This window comes from Cyanistes caeruleus, chromosome 5, assembly GCF_971803275.1.
Source record: "Cyanistes caeruleus chromosome 5, bCyaCae1.hap1.1, whole genome shotgun sequence".
NCBI classification, from domain to species: domain Eukaryota; kingdom Metazoa; phylum Chordata; class Aves; order Passeriformes; family Paridae; genus Cyanistes; species Cyanistes caeruleus.
In genome coordinates, this window is record NC_141705.1 from 80,394,686 (window position 1) to 80,417,408 (window position 22,723).

At 40.6% G+C, this 22,723-nt stretch overlaps 1 protein-coding gene across 5 annotated transcripts in view; it reads left to right on the top strand.

The window, feature by feature from the left end:
* LOC111928998 (uncharacterized) overlaps nucleotides 1–22,723 on the top strand; it is a 130,614-nt gene that overhangs the window by 56,892 nt on the left and 50,999 nt on the right. For 2 of the 5 annotated variants that reach the window (XM_086888211.1, XM_086888208.1), the window contains 2 exons: nucleotides 2,847–2,978; nucleotides 3,938–4,048. The gene's annotated coding sequence lies outside the window, so the exon portion shown is untranslated. Of the gene's footprint in view, nucleotides 1–2,846; nucleotides 2,979–3,937; nucleotides 4,049–4,305; nucleotides 4,445–22,723 lie in introns of those variants that run through there. The other 3 variants (XM_086888209.1, XM_086888210.1, XR_015286575.1) reach the window with 2 other exon arrangements.

Consider the following 22,723-nt stretch of genomic DNA (forward strand, 5'->3'; position numbering starts at 1 on the left):
AGATCACAAAAGCCAAAAGGAGGAACAATAAACTGGGACAGCGCCCCATGTTCCTCAAGGACAACAGAGAGCAGCGTAAACTGTGTTCAGTCTTTACCTCTCAGGGCTCCACAAAAATCCTGGGGGCTTGTCTCATCCTTGTCCTATAAGGCTGATTGCACATGTACCACCAATGTAATGGGGGGATTATACTTTTAGGGCCCAGGACTTGGACATTGAACTTGAAAATCTCAGCCTTTGGTAAATATGGGATGTTTGCTAAGCTGCTTTTAAGTGTAAACTTTAGTGGGCACAGCACTATCAGCAGTTTGGAAATTAATTGTCCTTGGCTTTATGGGGTAGCTGGATTGAAATGTTATATATAGAGATAGGAATGACATGCAACTCAGAGCCTTTGCTTTATTCTCAGCAGTATTGTATGCAAATGGAAACAGTAGCCTCAAAATGTGTTCAAGTCTATTTTCCAAATACTAAGGAGTTCTCTTTCCCCACTTCTGTTGTTTTGCTTGATTGTTTAATGAGCAGGTTAATGAGGCTGGGTCTGCTGTATGAATACAAGCAGAGCACTCCGGTGGTTTCCCCCGTGGCTGATGCTGTCACAGGCTAAGCTGCTGCAGCTCTAAACGAAACCAAAGGAAGCACGGAGTGTACTGGTGCCCCACTATCACCCCAGAATCACATGCTGCCTTCGGGAGGGTTATGCACCCACATTTTGTGCTTTGGGCTCTGGGCCACTCCTAAGGTGCCCCATGGCCATGCTGTCCATGCGAGGAGAGCAATGCCTCTGTGTGTCTGGTGTGATTCTCAACCACTTCCCTCTAGGAGAAGGACTTTGGCATAAAGTTAGACTGAGGTTAACATGTAAAAGTCAAATATTTGCTTCATGTTCCTACCACTTCTTACCGATCCGCTTGTAGTCGCACGTTTTATTTGGGCTTCGGTGAAACAAAAACATTTGGCCTCAAGTAACTTGATCCATTGAAATTTGTTGGAATGCTTACTAAGTTTGAAAAAACGTGCTGAAATCTCCCAAGCTGAAAGAGATTCTTATGGCAACAGGCAGGATATAGTGGCAGAATGACCCACAGGCACGAATGTTTCAGTCATGTCTCCAGGAGCTCCGCTTCCCTGAGGAAGTGTTTGACAGTTTGTGGCTGACTGGAATATTTTAGAAGTGATCAGAAAGCCAGATTTATGGACAGCATTTGGCCATGTCAATGAGTGCATGACATGAGTATGACTTGGCACACTGCTTTTTCCTTGAACAAGTGGCTGTGTTGCTTGGAGTCTTTCTGTTCTCAGACTACCCAGATTTCCCTGACGAGGAGCATCACAGCACTGTGCTGCTCCCTGGCTTCAGATTCTTCCTCCAGTGAGCTGAGGCTCTGATTTAAACTGCTTTTGAGTCAGCTTCATAGGCAGAGCACTGAAAAAGGAGGTAATTGCCATCCAGATAAAAAACAGGTAATTTGATGTTGTATCTGGTATTGGGAAATTTCATTTCAAAGGAATGCCCCTGTAAACCAAGCAAGGTTTGTTGTTGGAACTGCTGGAGCGAGTTGAGGGGAGGCTCTGAGGGTGGGACATGGTCTTCAATGAGGAAAGGCTTAGAGAGTTGGGAAGGTTCAGCCTGGAGAGGAGAAGCCTCCAGAGAGTCCTGGGAACCCCTTCCTGTGCCTGAAGTGTCACAACTGGAAGTGCTGTCCCTGCTTGTCCAACCTCCCTGGCCTCGCTCGGTGCCAGCGGCAGCGCACGGCTCCTCCCGGCTCTGAAGGCAGGCAGACAAAACCAGGCAGGCTCACAATAGATGCTGCAGACAGTCTGTGCTATAAATCAAAAGAAATTCAACAGTTCTGTCAGACAGGATCACACTCCAGCTAATGATACTTCATTATGTTCTGGGAAAGAGATATGGGGCTCTGATAGGTCTAATTAGAAGAAAAGGAAATGTAATTTCTATGTCTCTCTTTGACTGTATTTCTGCACAGATGTTTTCAGGGTGGTTTCCAGGTAACTCCTGAAATCACAATAGGATTGTTGGATGTGGATTATGTGCAGTTATTCATTATCCATGTTTATGTAGCACCAGGGGCTTATACTGCCCTATGCTACACAAACATGATTTGAAGATACATGATGGGAAGAGATGAAGTCATATCCCTCACAAAACATAAATAAGCTTAACATTTGTCCTTCATGTGAGTATAGATCTTTCCTTTACCTTTCACATCTTTCCAGAGGCAGAGTTCTGTTGAAAGAATGTTGTCCTTATTGAACTAAAGTGTCTAAGGCAAATTCAGTAAACTTTCTCAGTGCTATGGATTCTTGCACTTGCAGCTCCAATTCAATATTCCCTGCCTACCTTGATTTGAAAATCTGTAATGGTAATTATTTTACCAAGTGAAATAGAAAGGAAAGGATCTGAATAATATAACACTCATAATAAAAATGTACTGAAGTATTCTCACAAGATCTTTAAAGGCACAAATACTGTTAGGTTCAGAAGGCCGTTAATGTAGCATTAGCAGAGTCATAAGCATTTTTTAGGCTTGTGTTTCTTTCCATTATCTGAGCATGTTTTCAGTTGTAAGTTGTAATTTTAAAAACACTCAGCACTTCAGTTTTGCTATTACAAGTGCTTTCCTTTTTCAGTCTTCTCTGAATGCTTTGTTACTACAATGACAAGTTCTGTTGAGCTTTTCACTTAGAAAGTCCTATCAAAATACATTAAAAAAAATTCAGTAGATATTTACTCCTGGGGACTTCTTCCTGCCCATGGAACTGGATGAGCTTGAAGGTCCCTCCCAGCTCAAATAATTTGGTGATTTATGGACTTTGTTTTTCAGCTCTCAATAGAGTCAATGGATGTGCCCACAGTGCGTAGTCAGGAATATGTATGTGTGGTTGTCTTCTCCAGCTGCCTTTAATTAGGAATTCTCCTGATGAAATCCTGCATTGAGCCCTTCATTTCAGTCATGGTAGGAGATGTAGCTACTCATGTGTTTTCTGTCTGGTTGCAATTCTCCCAAGTATTTCCCTTGTGTGTCAAAATTAAAACTAGGGATCTTTGGAATGCAATAGTGTGTCTGTGGGTCACTTTGGAACCGCCTGCTTGTGCTCTAAAATACCTTTATTGGGATGAAAATTGGCATGACTGTGTTCTGCTTTATTTCTATAATTAAACTCCAGATATTAGGTAGCATTTATTGACCAAATTGTATTTTACCTCTTTACTTTCCTGTGGCCTGCAGCAGCAACCTTAGAATTTGTGTTGACTACTAAGCAAAGAATGCAGTTTTTGTTTGTTTTCATATAACAAACTATGTAAAGCTGTAGCTCTTCTTCTGTGAAATTATTAGCAATGTTTTTTTTAATATTTGGAATGATGGTGAATGGTATGCTTAATATAATTAATATAATTTAATGTAATTAAGGTCTGGAAAGTTTTGTTCATTCTAAATTAGCTAAGGCAATAAACACAGGCCTGCTTTTAAAACCCTTTAGAAATGTTAAAGGCAGCTGAATTGTTAGAGACCCAGTCATTTTGTCTAAAAGTAGGTAAGGTTATGACTAGCAGATTAAGAACACCTAAAATGTTTAAAAGTTTAGATGTTACAAATTAAGCTTCATATGTGGCATAAAGATTTTATTCAGTAACTTTTAGAACTTATAAACATCAATGGAGGTGTACAAGACCACAGAAGACGTAACAAGAACCCTATCCTATTAAAATGTATTTTAAATATCTTCTCTAATTGCTAATAGGTATAACATTAGTTTGTAGGATGTGAAAAGATTTTAGAAGTCTACATCCATGCTATGAAAGTTGAAAAGTGTTTTTCTGCTGCACACAGTTGTCATGATCTTTTCAGAGAGAAATTGCTTCACTGACTCCTATCAATAAATGCTAACATTAGATGTATTCTAAAAATTTCAGCAACCATTAATCTAAGAATTCTCTGAAGCTGGAAAAACAAGACTAAAAATGGATCTCCAAGGATTTTCAGAGGGAAAATGAAGTTCTGCCTACTGGAGCATCCTGGTTCAGGTATGTGGAATGCACATGATTAGGGATGGCCCTGTCAGACACCCTGCCAGTGAAGAGAAATAGCAGTGAGGAAGTGTGACTGCCATTTATCACACCCTTTCACACCAGAGTCAGCCTTTCATATTTTACTGTTTTTATTCGCACATTTCATATTATGCTAAGTTAAAAATCTGCAACAAATACATTCAAAGTATTTTATGTAGCAATGAAGGATCCACTAAGCAGAATTAACACTGGGAGCATTGTCACTTTAGCAGGAAAGGAAGGGAGTACAGGAGGGAAATCAGAAACAAATATGCCTCCTGATCCTCCCTGGATGTACTGTGTTCTCAGAAGAATCCAGGATTTGAATTTACTTGCAGAGTTTTCTAGAATCTTTCAAAAGACTCAGTTCAGGTAAAGTGTTCTTTTTCCTCTAATAAATAATTTGGGATTATAGACTCCTTTTTATTTTGATGAGAGAATGCTCCCAGCACACTTGTTGTCTTCCCCCCAGTGAGTGATTTTGTGGGCGTGTGCTTTTTTATACTGTTTATTTGCAAATAAAATTCTTTTAGGCTTTGCTCTTGGGCTCCTCAGGTTTTTGTTAGCCCTGGGATGTCATGAGACAAATTCAACTGTGCTGCATCCATCAGCAAATACACAGCTTTCAATTAATTGTTGAATCTTCACTTCTTTGGGTCAGTTCTTTTGCCTAATCTCTATTTGAAGCTTTTATGCTACCATTCCCTAGAGAACAACAGGAATTCGTATGGGATTTATTGGCATCAGCCAGCTGCTGCTGTCTGCTGCTAATGCTATGATCTGTCAGGTACAGTAATTTATTCAATTGTCATGCTTTCTGGATTTTGAGGTGCTGTCCATAACACAAACCCAATCTTGTGATTTCTTAACTGTTTGCTTGCTGGACCTTTTAGTAAGGGCGTGTGATGCCTTTGTGAGACAAGGCAGAGCTGTCTAGCAGGAGAGAGGCTGTGCAGGGCTTAGTTCACACAAAGTTAAAGGTATAATATTCCACCCTGAGAAGTACAATATGCTGCATCTAAAAAATGAAAGTTTTCACAAACTGTATATGCATGTACGTGTAGCTACGGTGTTAATGGTTTTTAACAAGGATGTGAGAAACTACCAGAGACAACCACATAAATGAAAAATGATTGTTGAGATGTCTACCCCAGTTTGTAATGATGCCTTTTTACAGTCTTTTGGGCAATGCTACCAAAAAACAAGGGGGATACTCTGTTTATTTTTACATGGCACAGCAGTGCAATTTGCCCAGTGAGTTAATGAGCTTGTGGTGAGAATTCTGTGGTGTTGGATGTGGCACAGGTCTGGGAGATCAAAGTTTTTTGGTACAAGACGTGGGGAGAGAGGTAGAAAGAGATGAGGATAAAAGAATGATGAAAAAGGTGAGTGCTAGAAAGAGATGGAGATGAAAGAATGAGGAAAGGGTAGGTGCTCAAAGCTTGCCAAAAGCAAAGAGAAATCCAGTTGGCCACTTCCTGTGTTAAAAAAGGACCATTCAGCAAAATGGTACATCAGGAACTGCTCAGCTTATTCATCAGCAGAAATTTCATTAAGCTCAACAAACTGCTCTTAAAAGCTCCGTGCACAAGATCAGAGGTCTCAAGATAGAACAGTTTAAAGATACTAAAAATATGGAAGATTTTCTTTTATGGATTGCTGCAGTGTTCAAAAGCCACCAATTAAAAATTAATAATATAGAAAAGAAAAAGATACTGGAATCAAAGTCTTCCCGGTTGGATCATGTTTTTTAATAGCCTCGGTTAATGGTAAATTCCTAGGTGGCAATAAGCAGAAATTCCAAGTGCTGCAAGTACTGCTCTTATTCCCCCAAAATCAAGTGAGATGTGAACTTTTAAACTCTATGAAATAAGGTTGTTCTGAGGCTCATGCTATGCTTTGGGGATCAGTTATTTGCTTTGACACCCTACAAAGCCAGGCTGTATTTTTGAGGCCTGTAGAGACCCAGGTTTACTCCCTTGGCACCTGGGGTTTTGGCCATGCTGTGATTACTGAAAATAAGCTCCAGTTGTGGGGAGCTGTGTCATTCCCAGGCTGGAAGTGCTTTGTGTCTGGCAGGTTTGCAGCTCAGGACCGAACTCGGTTCCATCTGCAGCAGAGTCTGTACACAGACACTTGGCTTTTCTGTGTCTCTTGCTCTCCACATACAGCTATTAAGGATAATTATCCTTTCCCACTGCTGAATTTTATAGATAAGCACATTAGTTGGGAAGTACAGGGGAAAGGCAATCATGAACCTTCATTTATTAATTTGCTAAAACACATCCAAGGAGATTATGCAAAATATATGTGCACTTCTGAAAGCTTAAGGGCTTCTTAATTAATTCATCTAATCTGTTAGCAAAAGAGAACTACTTTATTATTTAGTATTTTTGTGGAACATCTCTGTTTAGTGATGTTACAAGCGTGAAGGCTGGAGAATGCTTTGTCCTTTTAAGGACACCCATTTGAAAAGAGGTTTTTAAAACACTTCTCAGTAATATTGAAGCTAAGAGCCTACAAGGCACAGAAAAGCAGGTACCTCTACCACAGGGAAATTGTGAACTTCTAGGCCTGACCTTGCTGATGTCAGTGGTAGTGCTGCTGACTACAGTGGGAGCAGGTATTTGCTCTAAAAGCATCTGTAGCACGCCAGCTTTACACAAGTGAGGTATCCTAGTGAACTCAAAATCAGGTTTGGTTTATCTGTAAAAAAATACTTGGATTTGGCTTACAGCAGCCATACTCCTGAGGCCATGACTTCCCTGTGTTTTCCAGCAGCAAGCACTGTGATTGAAGCTAAAGTTGTTGCTAAAAAGTGGAAACCCTTCAAAATGGATCCAGGACAGAAATAGCATTTGTCAGACCTGTTTTTCAATCAAGACAATGCCTTAAAATAATATTTTACTAGGCTATGCAGTGTTTTTTCTTTGAAGAAAATGCTGCCAGTTCTCACTTTGCTGCCAGTCACCCACAAGTTAGTAGCAGTTCTCAATCTGAGAAATTTAATTGCTCTTTCTGTACAGCTTGCTTTTCTTCTGTCTCTCCCAGCAGGAAATCCCAACTCCAAACCCAAAAGGTCAAAGTATTTGTTAGAGGTTCTGGTTTTTCCCTATGATTGTGAGTTATAGGTAACATCTCATGTGAATCTGTAGTTCTGGACAGAGAATGAGGTGGTACAGAAAAAAATACTTTAGTTACAGTCTGGTTTGCTGGTGCATGTTTTGATCTCTTTCCCTTGTCTTTTAGCTTTACCTTTGCTCTCACAAATGTCAGTCCCATTAATCTTTCCTCAACGAGAGCACTGAGAGAAGGCTTTTTCAGCACGGCCTGCCTGTTTGTACCAGTGTGATTAGCTCAGTAAGGACTCACCTACAATTCACACGTGGCAGCTGGCTCGTGCTGGAAGTGCTCTTGGAGAGCACTCTGAGAACTGGAAGTGCTCTTGGGTGAGAAGCACACTCCAAAGTCTGTAAAGGCATGTCATTTCCACTGGTGTAGATCTCATCTTGCTGTCAAGTGCTGCAGAAAATACCAGACACTTTCACCTATTAAAATCAAACCAGAGTAAACCCTGCTGTAAGTTGTCACTGTGTGCTGCAATTGATGCCAATTCACCAAGATCTGGGGGGTCAGTCTGCTCAGGATTTGTTGCAGAGACCTAATCCTGTTCAGATAATGCACAGGAGTTATGCCAGTAAATGCCATTCCCACAGGATACCAACAGTGGCACTGTCAGATGGGTAAGGCCAGCCTATGAATCCTTGAAAACATCTTTAAGAGATGTCTAGAAAAGGTCAAGATATTTTCCCACTGCTCTATGGATTCATGTTTCATTAGGTGGATTTATGATCATTTTTATGTGCACGTCTGAGGTTTCAGTCGAGATAAAATTTGTGGGCTGATCTTGTGATATGCATAGCACAGCTTTTTTAATGAAAAATAAGACCTGCAGTTCTTACTCACCTGAGCATTCCCTTTCTTTGGTGCTTGTGTGAAGACAGAGAAACTCCACCTATTGGAAACAAAAAGGAGTTGCCTCTATAAAATCAAAGTTCAAAATTGCTGTCCAGCCTTTTAGGCATGAAAGCAGAACGTTTCTTAAAGCAGTTTAATCAAGGTGAATAAAAGTTGCTTTTGAAAGGATGACCCTGGATAATTCTCCAGCTTAGCTGTCTGTAGAATAGTTGGTACTAAAAAAATATTTATCAACTATATTGCACAGTAGTATTTGGGAAAACAACTGCTTGGCAGCCCACTCTTGGGAAAAAGAAGTGAAGTTTGTAGGTGATGATAATACTAATGCTAATACCAGCAAGCTTTAGTTTTAGCAAGCAACATGAAATCATCATGCTTCCAGTATCCCTTTTCTTTTTCACTCAAGCTGAATCATACATAACTGACTGTCTGCAGTGTATAGCAAATGTTTTCATGCCTGTGTAACATCCTACTGAATATTTTCTGAAGAAACTTTAAGATGAAAAATGTTAGAAAACTTGAGAAATAATCAGAAACATAAAAGCAGAGCTGAAAGAACTAAACTTGGTGAGGCATTTTAGAAGTTCTTTCTAGGAAGTTATTACCTGTGAAGTGCTGTCAGTGTAAATGCAACAATGTTTTATTGCAGTCTGTGAGAAAGGGTAAGTGTGGTACTGGAGGAATGAATCCAATGAATCCTTCAATAGTACTTCAGACATGACCACGGATTGTTTGTTTTTGAGTGCTAAAAGTAGGTCTTGGAGAAACACTCATTTCAGCTGGGATACCATATTTCAGCAGACTGGCCCAGTCTTCTGGCTGAAAGAAATGCTACTGCATGATTTTCTGTCCAAGAGATCCAGACACATTGCAGGTTTTCAAAATGATACAATAACCAAAGTGAATATTCCAACACTTAATTTCAGCAGTTTTGAAACCTATGAGGGCCTCATGCCAGTAGCATAAATCATTTGCTGCTGTAAATTGATAAAACTCCATTAAAACTGAGTGATTCATGGACATACCAAAAATTAATTCAATCCAATGTAAACTCTCCTTGTGATAAAAAAAAATTTAAATTTTAACTTTCAAGTTCTAATGACCTCAGAGAATTACAGCTGGCATTTATTGTATTTCTGATAAATTACTCTTCTCAAACATATACAAGTGCTGATGTGTTTTGCTTAGGTTAATATTTCATCAGCTGTCAAAGTGACCAGAGTTCCTGTATGAAATTTTAGGAGTAAGTGAACCAAGCTGTGGCTTCTGCTCTTGTCCCAACCTTTATTACCCTTGACTCCTGAATGCTTGCCATGGGTTTGCAGATGTACAGTCACGACACTGCATGAGGCAGTGGTTATTACACACCCAAAACCCACTGAAATAATATGAAGGATCTGTTAAACTGGCAGAGCAAAGAAATACAGATTGCATCAAAATTTAGCTGCAAGATGAGAAGCAGCATTGCAGAGTCTCAGTGCCGTGAGGACACAACGGGTCGGATGCTGTTGAAATTTGTTGGAACAAAAAACTAAAGGACTGGAATAAGGCAAAAAGTTTTTGCCATCAGAAGATTTTGAATTTATCAGAAAAACTATATACAGTGTTCAGCATGAAAATCATGTGGGATGTTTATTTTTATTATTTGATTAAGTCCTAGTTTTGAAATGTTAGGTAATGCAGTGATATGTTTGCAGTGGTTTTATCTGAACTGAAAGTTTTCAAATTACTCCAAAAGTGCATGGGAGTTTGGCTTGTAACAGCTTGAGATTTCCAACTTTCTGCACACACAAAAAGTGGAAAAACCAATATTTCTGAAACGTTCAGAGATAACAAAATTATTTCTCTTCCTACTCTAATGTGGTATATAAAAGTCAGGATTAATCTGTGTGGGATCTCCATCACATCTTGTTTATTACAATAGGAGAAGCAATGGAGTCGAGCTCTCAACCTTTCCAGAAATGAACTAAGGGATGTTTTTAAATCTGCTGGCTGCCCAGGGCTGAATCTGTTCCTACTGGGTAGAAACAAGTAAAAGTGCACGTTGGAAATGAGAGGAAACAAAATGGAAGCACCAGATCTCTGGCAACAAAGCCTGTAGCGTATTAGAAGTAACTGAAATTTTGCTGGAGAAACAAATAACAAATGAGAAACAGCATTATGTTGATTTAGAATATAGGGAAATTAGGCTGGAGGCTTGAATTTGTGGCTGAGCTGTTGAATCATGTGGGAGCTGGATGATTTATTTGGGCATCGATTTCAGTTCCTTCTCTCACCATTAAACATGTATATTCAGATTGTTACTGAGGAAGAATTATTTCTTAATAGGTGTTTTCCTGCAGAGTGACAAGTACAAGGAGTCTTGAGCTCAGTGTAGGGTTTCTGGGGACCGTGGAGGTCCATGGGAAACAAGACAAACAACTAGAAAATTTCCATTTTTGTCAAGTTTATTTTTTTTTCTGCACTTTTGCCTTTGAATCCTAAATATTTCAGCTTGTCTCTTCCTGAAACCTGTGGTAATCTTAGTTTGCCTGGAAGCTCCTGAGTGAAGGGCATTCACCTGCCTTTCATCTTCGCTATCTGATGAAACTGAGATGTTAAAAAATAACTATACCAAGGCAAAATATAAGTGTAATATTTATATACATTCATATTTATAGAAAGAATGACACTTATTCAACACTTTTACAGCCAAAACCAATGGGAGCTGAAACTTGAAATACGGTTTGGAAATGGCTCTCCCCAAGAAAAAAGGCTTTTGAGTTCTCTGGAGAAAATTGGTTTTCATTGGATTGAGTTATGAGCATTCCAAATTGAGTATTGAGAATGCTCTGGGTTTTGCAGGAGCTTTTCAAATGGGCTCATAAATTCAGCAGATAAGGATGGCTGGTGCAAAAAGCTCCTTAAAAGAACTCTTGACTCAGGGAAAGTTTCATTGCTCCAGCAGTTCTGGCAGTGAGGTACAAGTCAGTGAATGGAGAGTGTTTAATTTAGTTGTGGTCAAGCTTAAAGCAGACAGCAACCAGCTAACTCGCTCTTAAAAGTGCATTTTCCCCTCTGATGGAGTATATTTAGTAGAAAATGTTAACTAATGGGGTTTTCAGCTCAATTTGCTTCTTTAATCCAGCTTAATCCTTAAAACAACCATGAGATATTGTAGGTACGTGGGCACTGCCCCCAGAATCTCTGGTTTCCATCTCTGTGGGAGCACCCAAGGTTTTTCTGCCTCTGGTCTCTTTTGCTGGAGGTCAGAAATGTGTTGCAAGAGCCCAAAGGGAAGCTTTTGATGTAGGGATGGCTGCCTCTGGAAGCAGGACCCTGGGTTCTCACCCTGCCATCCTTAGGGAACGGGCAAAAACTCAGCTCTCTTGTAGACTTGAAACATCCTTTCTAGTGCTGTGTCCCTAAAAGCTTTCTTTGACAAGCACAGGGGTTGTCTTTCAGAGGGAAACCATGGAACTCATCAGCACTGGAATGAAGTGTGAAGTTAAGTACATACAAGGACAGGCCAGGAACTGCCAATCCCAAGGGTGTAAGGAAAACTCAACCTTCCTGGCTTGTTCTCCACAGATAAATACCAGTCAGAGCTTCTCCTAGACAGAACCCTTTTTTTCCTTTGCTTTCCACCACAGAAACCAATCTCTAATTATTTTATAAATGACAAGATAAAGTCATACTGACAGCTGTCAGTTCTTTGCTGAACTACAGACATGGCAAATTTCTTTTTTCTCTGTCAGCTATTTTGTCACTGCTTCAGTTGTAAATATGATATACACACACCCCAGGATACAGTGAACACAACCAACCTTAAATCAATTTTTCCCTGTACTTATTGCTTCTATTTCTTTGAACTCTGATATAAAAGCATCAAGAGAAATCCTGATCTTAATACAGTCACAGGTTAAATTTCTTTAATGATATGAAGCAAATTAGTTATCTTCCATATTAGCAATGTGTAAGTCAAGATTATTCATGAGCCAGTAATGAAACAACATAAATTACCCTCTCATTAAATCGTAGTAATAAGTTACTCTTTGGTGTAAATAATTGAGTGGTGTTGATTATTAGCCACTGTGATTTCTTGTCTTAAAAAGGAAAAGCAATTTTGTGGTACAAGTAGGAGAGGAAAAAATTCCAAGCAAAATAGTGATGTTTTGATTCTTTTTTCCCTGCATTTCAAGGGATCCAAATAGAAAGACTTTTTTTAATTTTTTGACAAGCAGGTATTCTGTTATTCTAGAAGGCTCACAGGAGCAACAAACTTTAACAAGTACAACCTTGAATTTGACAAATCTTTTGTGCATGTCATTATGATCTGCCAATTTCTTTAGTAGTCACATACACCCACCTTCAGCACCTTCTGTTCTACATAAACTTATTCTGTCTGGTGAAGGCAGAATGCCTTCAATCAAAAGAGATCTTCAGCTTGTTTCAAAGGTGGAAAGAAAGAAAGAAAGCAGCTCAAAGAAAATAGAAATTAATATATTCTGATTTTAAACTCCTAAATAATTTTCTGCTTAAATTAATCAATGGAGAAATATAGAATAAACAATATAAAGCATTTGTTTAAGCACTTAGAGAAAAGAGCCAGTAAAGTGTCTGCTAAACAACAGAGAGGCTGTCTGCTAAATAAAAGAGACTGGAATATCAGAGTGCTTTGAATTATAAAAACCATTAATAAATAGAAAAATTGGTTACCTATGTCAGCTGAAATGTGGATGTGAACCTCTGGGGTGGAGACTACACCTAAGTCCCATGTTTTAGGCCAAGATGCTTCACTTTCCTCTTTGACTGAACAATACTGGTTTGTTGATTTGGTGTGATTCGGTTATTTGGTAGTAACTGGTGTGAAGTTAAATAAAGCAAGTGCTGGTGCAGCTGCTTTAAGGGCAGGAAGGAATGGTGCAGCAATTAATGCCCAGCTTGCAGTCAGGTTTGCTGTTGGAATTTCAGTATCTACTGGCTTACCTCAAGTATTCTTTTAACTGCTCCAAAGGTAGACTTGAAAGACTGCTGGAATTTGCAGATGCCTTTTAGCCTTTCCACCTTTGATTCTTTGCATCCTCACAAACAGTTCAGTACCAGTCTCCTTGGAGGACTGGGTTGTTTCTCTTTGCACTTTTCCAATCTCAGGGATCTTCTTGTTCTTTAGAATCACAGAATATTCTTTACTGCAGTATATGTATCACAAATATGAATCTGCTGCCTTCAACTCAGAAACATTTGGTGAGTGAAGTGCAAATAGAGAAATATATCGTATTAGAAAAATATTGCTGCCTGTTGGAAGTGTGAAGATTACCAGGGAAGTGTCATGCTTTGCTTGCTGAGTTCTCTTTGGAGTGAAATAGAAAAAAAAAAAAAAGAAATCAGCCAAAAATCAGGGTTGCATATTTTTCCACAGGTACCAGCTTAACAAAATGGTGTTGCCGATTCTGTAAAAACTCAAGAGTGCTGGAGGTCTCCTTTTCAATAAATGTGAGTTCCCAGCCAGGTGTGGTCCCTGACAAAGCCAAGTGTTTCATGGCTGTTAGCTACACAGACCTTGGAGAACCACAGGATTTTCAAGATAAGAAGTCTGCCCTGTTATCCTATAGCTGCGTTTTTCTCTTGCTTTTCAGCTGGTTGCTGCAGGTCCTTGTGAGACTGATTCATTTCTCCCAGGCAGTTCATAACTCCCTGTGCCCAAGGATTGGCAGGTGAACAAATGAGCTTGCTGAAGAAGATTGCCTCCTAAGGAGTTCTCTGATTTCCCCCTTTGTAATCTGAAGAGTCTGCTCAGCATCTCAGTGCCTACCTGAAAATAAAAACACCGAAATGCACGGCGTTATATCCCACAACAACTTTTGCTCTTTGGGCCGAGACAACCAAACTTCAGCCTTTACTGTCTGGCTTGTGCTACCAACATGAATATGTGAATGGGTTCTAAGGTTTCAGGGGTCCATCTGTGACCTCTGATCCTCAGCTGGCTGTGGAGTTCAAGGTCACCCAGACCTCGAGGTTTAACTGTCTCATCATCTTAGGAGGATGTCAAAATCCTCCTCTTCTACCTCAATATTCTGATTTCATTGAATAACCATACAAGTCACTCACATGGTATCCATTGTTCTTACTAACTTCAAACCCCATTCTTTCTGCATTAGCTCAGTTGTTTTAATTCCTACCACTATCCTGCCACTTCTTTAAGTTTTCCATGGTCTGAACACCATGTTCTGTTCCCCAGCAAACATCACAGCCATTCTGCAAGCAGTCCAGGCCTGACAGTGATCTTTCAGGTGTCATTAATCTTTTTTAATTACATATTCACTGCTCAGAAAAGTGTCACCATGCATACGAGGAAACCACAAAACCATCACAATTATATTTTTCCTTTTAAGGGGCGTCACACCCAAATGTGCCACCTTAGCCTGCATTAGTAAAGGTGTTGAGTGTGAGCAGAAAATGGAAGGTTCAAGTGGAGTTAGAGGATTTTGATGGCAGAAGCCTCTTGGATATTCCAAACTGATGTCTTGCTTAACTGAGTATAGATTTTGTTTAGCAGTTCCTGGCCTACATACAGCTTTCTACTGGGTGAGGAAACTAGCTGTCATCCATTGCTGGAATTTAAATGCTTACATTATCACTTTAAATCTAGCACTTAAATTCCATTTTCTCTTATTTCTCTTTTTTTGTATATATGAGAAATAAATCCATTTCTTCAGGAGCAGATAAATGCAGGAAGCAGGTGTTCTAAAAGTAGAAAAGCATTAGATTTGGCTTCCCATGTTTAATTCCAGCTGCATAACAGCAGGGAGTTATGCTGCAGGGTGATAGGGATCTCTGCAAACTGAGGGTGCTTGGCAGAAAAGCTCTGCATTTTTTGTGTTCTTGAACAAAATTAAATGGAGTGTCAGTTTCTCTATCTTGAGAGGTGATATTGCACTGGGTTTGGGGTTTTTGTTCTTGTTGCTAACAGGGTAAAATGAAATATGATGAATTAATCATGTAATTTCTATCCAGGACATTGCATAATGATGTATCAGGAAGAAATAAATTCAGGAAGAAATTGTGAAGTTGTAGTGAATTTTCCTGCACCTACATGTGAATGGCTGGACTGATAGCTAGAAATCTTTGCTGCATCCCAATTTAGAGAATTTCTCGGTACCTTTCCCACAGAACATGACACACTTCGAAACAATCCCTGTGTATGCCTGGTACCTCCAGTTCTGTTGAGGTTTTTGGTGCTAACACTAATCTACACTACCTTGAGGCAAATATGCAAAGCAGGACTTAGAAATGTAGATATTAGGAAGAATTTAGTTAGGTAAAAAATTGCTCATGGGAATAATTGAGTAGATTGGGAAATTCATCCATTAATTTTTTCAATTAATTCATCAATTAATTTTTAAAAAAAACCTTTGAAGGAACAAAAACTGAGAACCACTGTGACTTTTTTCTAATCTGTGACAAATCTACAAATTGCTTCAGCAAAATGTTACTTTGAATGTGCCTCCACATGAACAGGAAGAGTTCTCTAGAAAACATTAAATGGTGATGGTAAATGTGCATTGCCCAGCATGAGTTAATTCACCCAGAGCGATTCCAGGAGTGGCTCTTCCTGAGCATTTGCAGCTGGGGCAGGACCTCCTTGGCTTCTGATGCAAAATACTCAAGACATTTGATCTGACATATATTTAAATCAAGGAGGAGCTTTCCATATGAAGCATATCAAATCCCACCTGATTTATATTAAATACTTATTTGGAATGTTCTCTCATTTTACCCAAAAGCCATTTGTGGGTAATGGCCAGACAGGAAAGCAGGTTCTGTAGAACACTGATTAAAGATGAGGGCATCATACACAGGTTCCCCATCAGGCAAATGCATTCAGGCAGAGTTCTGAATAAATCAATATGGGGAGGGCAATGGGGAAAGGAAAGTTTTGTGTTCAGAGCTCCTGTATCAGCTGCTTGGCATCCTTCATCTGCACAGACCCTTTTTCATGGGTAGGGCAAAATAAATCTGAGGTTTAACAGTGCTGCTAACATGTGACATGAAAACATGTGTATGGTCTGATGGAGTCCAAGACTGTGCTGCTTGTCTCTCTGCATCCTCAGCACTGCAGGTTTTGTGTATAAAAGTGAGGGGTTGCACCAACACTGAGTTCTGTGATGTGGTAGCGATGTTATTAGGGTTGAAAGCCATCAGAGGCTTTCTTAGAGTCTTTATTTCTCCTCCATTACAGCTGTGGGGGCATAGATTATAAAATGCGTTAGGAACTGGCAGCTAAATTTTGGAGCTGGGCAAAACCAGAGTTTTGTTCAGGGGAAGTTTTAGAAATTTTGAAGTCTGGTCACACTGAGGAGCAGAACAAAATGCTAGCATTTCAGAATTCTTTAGGAAGAAAAAATGTTTGGTATTTTAAACACAAATCATTTTTGCAGTGACGTGCTTTAACTATTGTTCTGCTTTCTCCTGAAACAAAAGAAGATAAAAACCATGAGTTCTTACAGTTTTGGCTTGGATAGATTGGATTGTTCAGATAAAACATGCTTCCAGTGCTGTTTTTCCAACACACTGTATGAATTGACATTTCCTTCTCAGATGGTTTCATCCTCCCCGATGACGTTTCGCATCTCTAAGCATGAATGAGCTTTTATACATCACAACACTTCCCTGCCTTGGGCTCGGGGCCCAGGTTCCCTGTGGGGAGATCAGAGCCGGTTTTCCGTGGTGAAGGCCTGGCAAGTTCACAAAGCTGGGTTTTCCACAGGGGTCAGAACCTCATCCCCAGAGGGAGGTTGGTGATCCCACAGGGCGTCAGACCCAAGAGCCATGGAAAAACTGCAGTGGCCTTGGACCACATGTGTGGAAGTGTGACATCTGTGTCTGCATTTCTTGATGGGATTCCAGGCCAGTTCTGGCCGGTCTTGGTGTGAATTCCAGCCCAAGGCACCCAGCAGCAGAGGGGCTGATTTGGCTCCCAGCCTTTCCTTTCTCTGACTCTTGCACAGAGCAATGTGTATCTTTGGCTCTGGTCTCCCTTCCCCTTAGACCAGGCAGCAGCCAGCTGGAAGCACAAGGAGAAACTATAATAGAACTCAACTAGCAGGATTTTATGTTGTTATTAAACAGCTGTCCAAATATGTCAGAGTTGCTTAGAAGAATGCATTCTCTCAGGTTATAATGTGCATCTCTGAAGCAGGATGATTATCTCATGTCCTTATTTAAGGCCAGGTTTATTTTGAAATAGTGTAATTCTTTATACTTGAGAAGAATTTGCATGGCTGTAAATGGCAAGTGAATTTGGGTCATTGTGTGGCTTGTAACTCTTTGCTTGGTAAATATTGGCACAAAAGTTCTAAGTCCTGTAAAAAGTGTACTTCATACCACTGCAAAATGTTAATTATCCTTTACCATGGTTTTTTTTGAGAAATGTTTTCTTGGGCATTTGTTTGATTCCAGTGTTATAAAGGAGAAAAGTTCACAGTTTTGCATTTGATCAAATTATTGATTTTAAATTCCCTGTTTTTCCTCTTGGAAGACACAGAAAAAGAACAATAGGTCAGACTCCAGTCACAGCTTGTGTATATTAAGCATAACATGTCTACTTTACCTTTTCAACTTCTTTCTAAAAAAATACTGAGGGAAAACAGGGAGTTATGCCAGAAATAGACAAGCAGAAAATTCATACCAGGACAGGTGGATTAATGGTGAATGTTGAGCTGGGCTAAAAAAGCACTAGACAAATGAATTGCGCTTAGAGTTTCACACAGGCAGTTATCTTTAAACAGAGAAGTTAAAAGCAGGAATGTGAAATTCCAAGTGGTGGAGAGTAATGCCAAAACTTTACCCACCACTTACACACAGCTCTGCATCAATGGATTCTCCTCAGTTTGAACTTCCCCCTTCTCTGATTAAATGTCACTGCCACTGTCAGAGAAAACAAAGGAGAATTGCAGTCTGGCAGGGAGACATTTTCATTGTTTTGCTTTTTGTGCAACCTAGACTTAGCCTCTTTTCAGACTGTGAGAATTTATTTTCATTTTAAGAAAGGAGTGGTCACAAAACAGAGAGAAGGCCAAAACCACCACAGATGGACACAGGAACCCAAGGGTACAAACGGGGTTACAAATACACGCGTAGTCCTCAAAAATATTCTCAACAGGAGCTGGCTTAGTTGGTTACCCTCCAAAAGCTGCATCCAGGATGATATCTGTGGGCACCAGAGCTGGTTTCTCCTCTCAGTATGCTGAATATTGCCAGATAGGTTTCACTTTGGTGACTTCTTGGAAAGCAAACAGATAAATATCCCTCCCCATTAGGCACGGGCAGGCTGGCACAATTGTTTAGTGTTGTGACGTGCGGAAGCCACTAAAATTAGCGGCACAGCTTGGGGAAAGTAGACTTCTAGAGCAAAATCTTTTTTAAACTAAAAGGAAAATCTCGTGTGTATTTTTAGCAGGAAGAGAAGCACTTTTTGCAAGGTCTGCTCTTCCCCTCCTTTTGCTGTTCTGTGTTTTTGTCAAGTTTTCATACTTTGGCGTTTGCCAGGAGTAGAAACATTATCTAGAGTATCTGCTAGTATAAATAATTGAGTTCTATGAACTGCTGCCTTTTACACCCACAGAGAATCTGGTCCCTTTTTCAAAGAGATATATGGGCACGTTAAAGTGACTAAGTTTTCAAGAATGTTCTCTACAACCATTGCCCACCCTTCCACTGCTGGGCTGCCCATTTGCTCTTCGAAGCCTGGTTTTCAGTTTATTTTGGAATAATGAATAAACTGAATGTGCAAATCCATTCTATCTTCCTGTTCTCTTCCAGCTGCAAAGATCTTGCTCAGTTCTTTCTGAGCTGTGATTTAATTGTTGGGATTTTTTTTTTTTTTTTTTCATATCCTTTCTGCTATCCAGTTCCCAGCTGCGAATTCCCAACATTATATTCAGCATTTTCACCATGTGTTTAAAATAAAGAGCCATCCTTTCCCATCCCTTTGGAGAACGGATCACTCCCAACTCCACCAATAAGACTGTGAGGAAAGACTTGCTAAATATCACCAGGCGCAGAGGGGAAAAGGCAGCACTCATGAAGATTTTCCTGTTTCTCCTCTCCAGCAGTGCTCCATCATTGCAGCTGAGCATGGTAGGGAGTTATTCCCACAGGGCTGTGCTTTCAGCAGAGTCAAAATTTACGTTCTGCTGGCCCTTCTCCTTCCCACATGTGCACACAGAACAGAGATTATTTTATCTCTTGAATCTTGCAATGTAGACATTAGCAACTTGTCTGAACAAGTACAAAGAGGACGTTTTTTGGCATGCAATGCTTTTCCATGTTGAAAAAATGAAAAATCGCTGCATTTACTTACAGCTTCCCTCTCCCTTTAGCATATGGACACTAGTCAAAGAGCTGGAGTCAAAAATCCCAGTTGGAAAGTGCTGAGAAAGCCGAGGGATGGCTGATATCCGTGGGAGAGGGGGTCAATGGCTGCCTGGTAAGTGAAGACTCACATGGTTAGGATGGCTAAAATGCTCCCATCCTCCTATGCCAGAGCTCCACTGGCCCTGTGGTTTGTACTCCTGAGAGCCATCAGACAGCAGGACTTGAGGAGTCGTGGATGACGGCAGCCCCAGGCACCAAAACCTTCCTCCTGCAGAATCCTTGTCCAGGATGGTCAGCCAGATCACAGCCCATCCACAGGCCATGGAGCTCCAGCAGCCCCTTTGGTTCACTTCCTGCCATTCCCAGGGATTTACATTCTCTGATCAGCTGCATGCCTTGCATGGGAACTCCTCCCTTAGCAGAAGAGCCCCAAGCTGGCTGCTGGGATATGCAGCAAGCCTGTGATGTTCTTCAGAGTCCTGGTTTTGCGTGCCAAAATCACAGGACCTTCCCAGGCTGTGAGCATTGCAGCAAACACCTCAGGCTTCTAGGCACTGTGTGCTTAATGCTTTTGCAGCCCTTGATTAAGTGAAATAAATTTCATCATTCACCTTTGAAAAGATCTATCCCACTTTTCTTTCAGAATATGTCTGCTGGCTGCTGACAAATTGCAGACGTAGCAGCTCTGAGCCTGAGTGAGAGACGCCCCTGCTGAATTGCTGTCAGGAGCCACCTGCAGTACTTGCTGTCTTGACATTCCATGCACTTTTGGCAAACTTTGTTTCTTTCCCAGCTGCACCTGGGGCGATGAGAAAGAATTCCTTGTGTCCATGTCCAAGTCCATAACTCTGCCATTCCCAGGGGTTCCACACATTGCATCAGCTGCTGTCACAGTTGTGATCCACAGAGATATTTCATTTAAAATTGGATTGTTAGGAAAGGTTATCTTGGAAAGGGCCACACACCTTTGCAAGTCCCTTCCCACTGTTGGACGACAGCTGGCCAGGTTTATGAACTATCAAAATTTTTATTGCTCAGGTATGGGCTGTGAAGAGGTGAGCTGAGGTTCTGGGAACGCTTTCTAAAAATACAGAGGTTTCAACTACACTTGGGGCAGTACTGTAGGTGACTCACTGGCATTGTCTGCACGAGACATATTTTCAGGAGCTTGTCAGAGGTATCTGTATGGGGGAACAGGCTTTATTTGCAGCTATAAAGAAATTATGGACTTATCAGCAGGACACCAGTGTATTTACTTCACAGTAAGTAATATCTGGAAAAAGCTAATCTTCGCATGGCATAAAGCAGAAAAGAGCTATAGCTTATTTATAACACGCTCACATTCTTCTGCAGAGCTAAAAGATCTATTATTGAAATAGCATTTCCCAGGTTTTGTGAAATGAGGGCTTAAAAATTATTTCAGCAAGTAAAAATGCTTAAGTCAGTCTTTCTATAGCAAGAACAATTCTTCCAAGTCTTTTTCCTTATATCAGTCTGTCATCTGGACCAAGAATTAGTATCTCATAAAATGGTAATTAACAGGGAAAGGAGTGCAGATGTGGATTGTTTTGAGCAAGAATATATGTTGTACCTCTTCAACCTCTCTGCCATCTCAAATTACGACACAGCAAATTCAGCCCTGGTGTAAAATCAGTGATTTTCCTGAGGCTGAATTAGGATTTGAAGTGAGGAGAGTACAAATGATCCACTACACTTTCTCAGCTAAAAGAAACTAAGAAGTGATGTTTATCTCAAAAATACGGCAGCAGTTTTCTGGGTTTCAAGTGTGTTTATTTAACAACTGTAATTCCTAAAGCTCTTCATCCAGTGTGACGTTCATCTAGGGAACAGTATGCTATTCCTCATTTGTTAAACAGGATACACCAATTTGGGTCTATAGCTTCGTAAAGCAGGGAAAATTCAGGGTGAGTTGAGAATATGGCCTGAGGTGTGCCAAAGAGATCTAAGGGTGTCCCAGGCAGCTGGGGTACTGCAGCTGGAATGTGTAGTTAGGTGGAAAGGTGTAACTGCATCTTGACAGCCGTGTATAAAGTCATCTGAGTCAGTCAGTTCCTCTGGAAGAGTTATCCAGCCACATGTGGTTCTGGTGAGAACACAGATGTTGCCTCTAAAATCCATATGTGGGGTGTTTTTCTGAAAGTAATGCAGCAGCAAAATGTGGAAAAAATAACATAATATTGCCTTCTGCTTTTCCATAAGTTCTCCAAAGAGTATACGTCATCACCAGTTGAAGGTTGTCCGAAGTATGACACCTTGCCTTGGAATTTCATGTCTTTATAAAGAAACACAGGGACTTTAGTGTTTGGTCACTGTCATGCCAAAACCCTGGGCAGCAATTCTGTTCCTCATTATTGGGCATGCCCTTAACAATAAGGGCATTTTGCATAAAAGGCTGGCTGGGAGGAATGAGATTTGCTTTCCCTTGAAGCTCCAGAAATGGGGAAATAAGCCACAGTCCTCCCTTCGCTTCATCGTGCCTCCGATTATCCCGTGCCTCGATAAGATCGGCTGAAGCTGGATTCTTTTCATCTCTGTGCTTTGGCTGTGCTGTCTCAGCGAGTTGTGGCTTGCAAAGGGTAGGGCCCTGCTTTCTAAGTGAGCTGGTGAAATATCCGAGGGTATTGCAGAGGACAGCACAATTCAAGGTGTAAAAGAGCATCGAGAGGGAGCATTAACGCTCCTCAGGTAGTGGCCGTGTGTTATTAAAGGTCAGTGCTACACTGACCCCTGAGCACTACAGAGATTGCTGCACTGGGAAGTGTTCAGTCTTCTTTATAGACCTGTTCCTGTAACCTAGGGAATAAAGGGATTTGTGTTGCACTGGAAGAAAATTTAATTTATATCTCGAAAAAGAGAGTGCACAGTACATTCTGAGCAGGCAGTCTGGTGGCTACAAGGGTACACGTGAACCTCATTAAACACTTAGTTTGCAAACTTAAAATTCTACCAAGGTACTCGAGTTTTCTGCCATTGTCATTTACTGATTTTTTTTATTGACACAGAGAATAAATCACTTGCCTGATTTCCCAAAAGCCCAACTAAAGCAATACTTTCCAGCATGGATGGTTAGTAAAAAGATTTGGCTATCTGAAAGCAGGACAAGGCAGTTTGGAAGCAAAGGAGGAGTCCCAAGAAAATAGCAGCCTTTTGACTCCTGTCAGGGACTCCATCTATCAACAGCGTCAAAACGGGTAAAAATAGCACATCTTTCCATTAAAGTTCTGCACGGGGGAGGTAAACCAAGGGAACAGGAGCTGAGGCAGCTCTGGCCACTGGAGGGCTCCTGGATTTTCC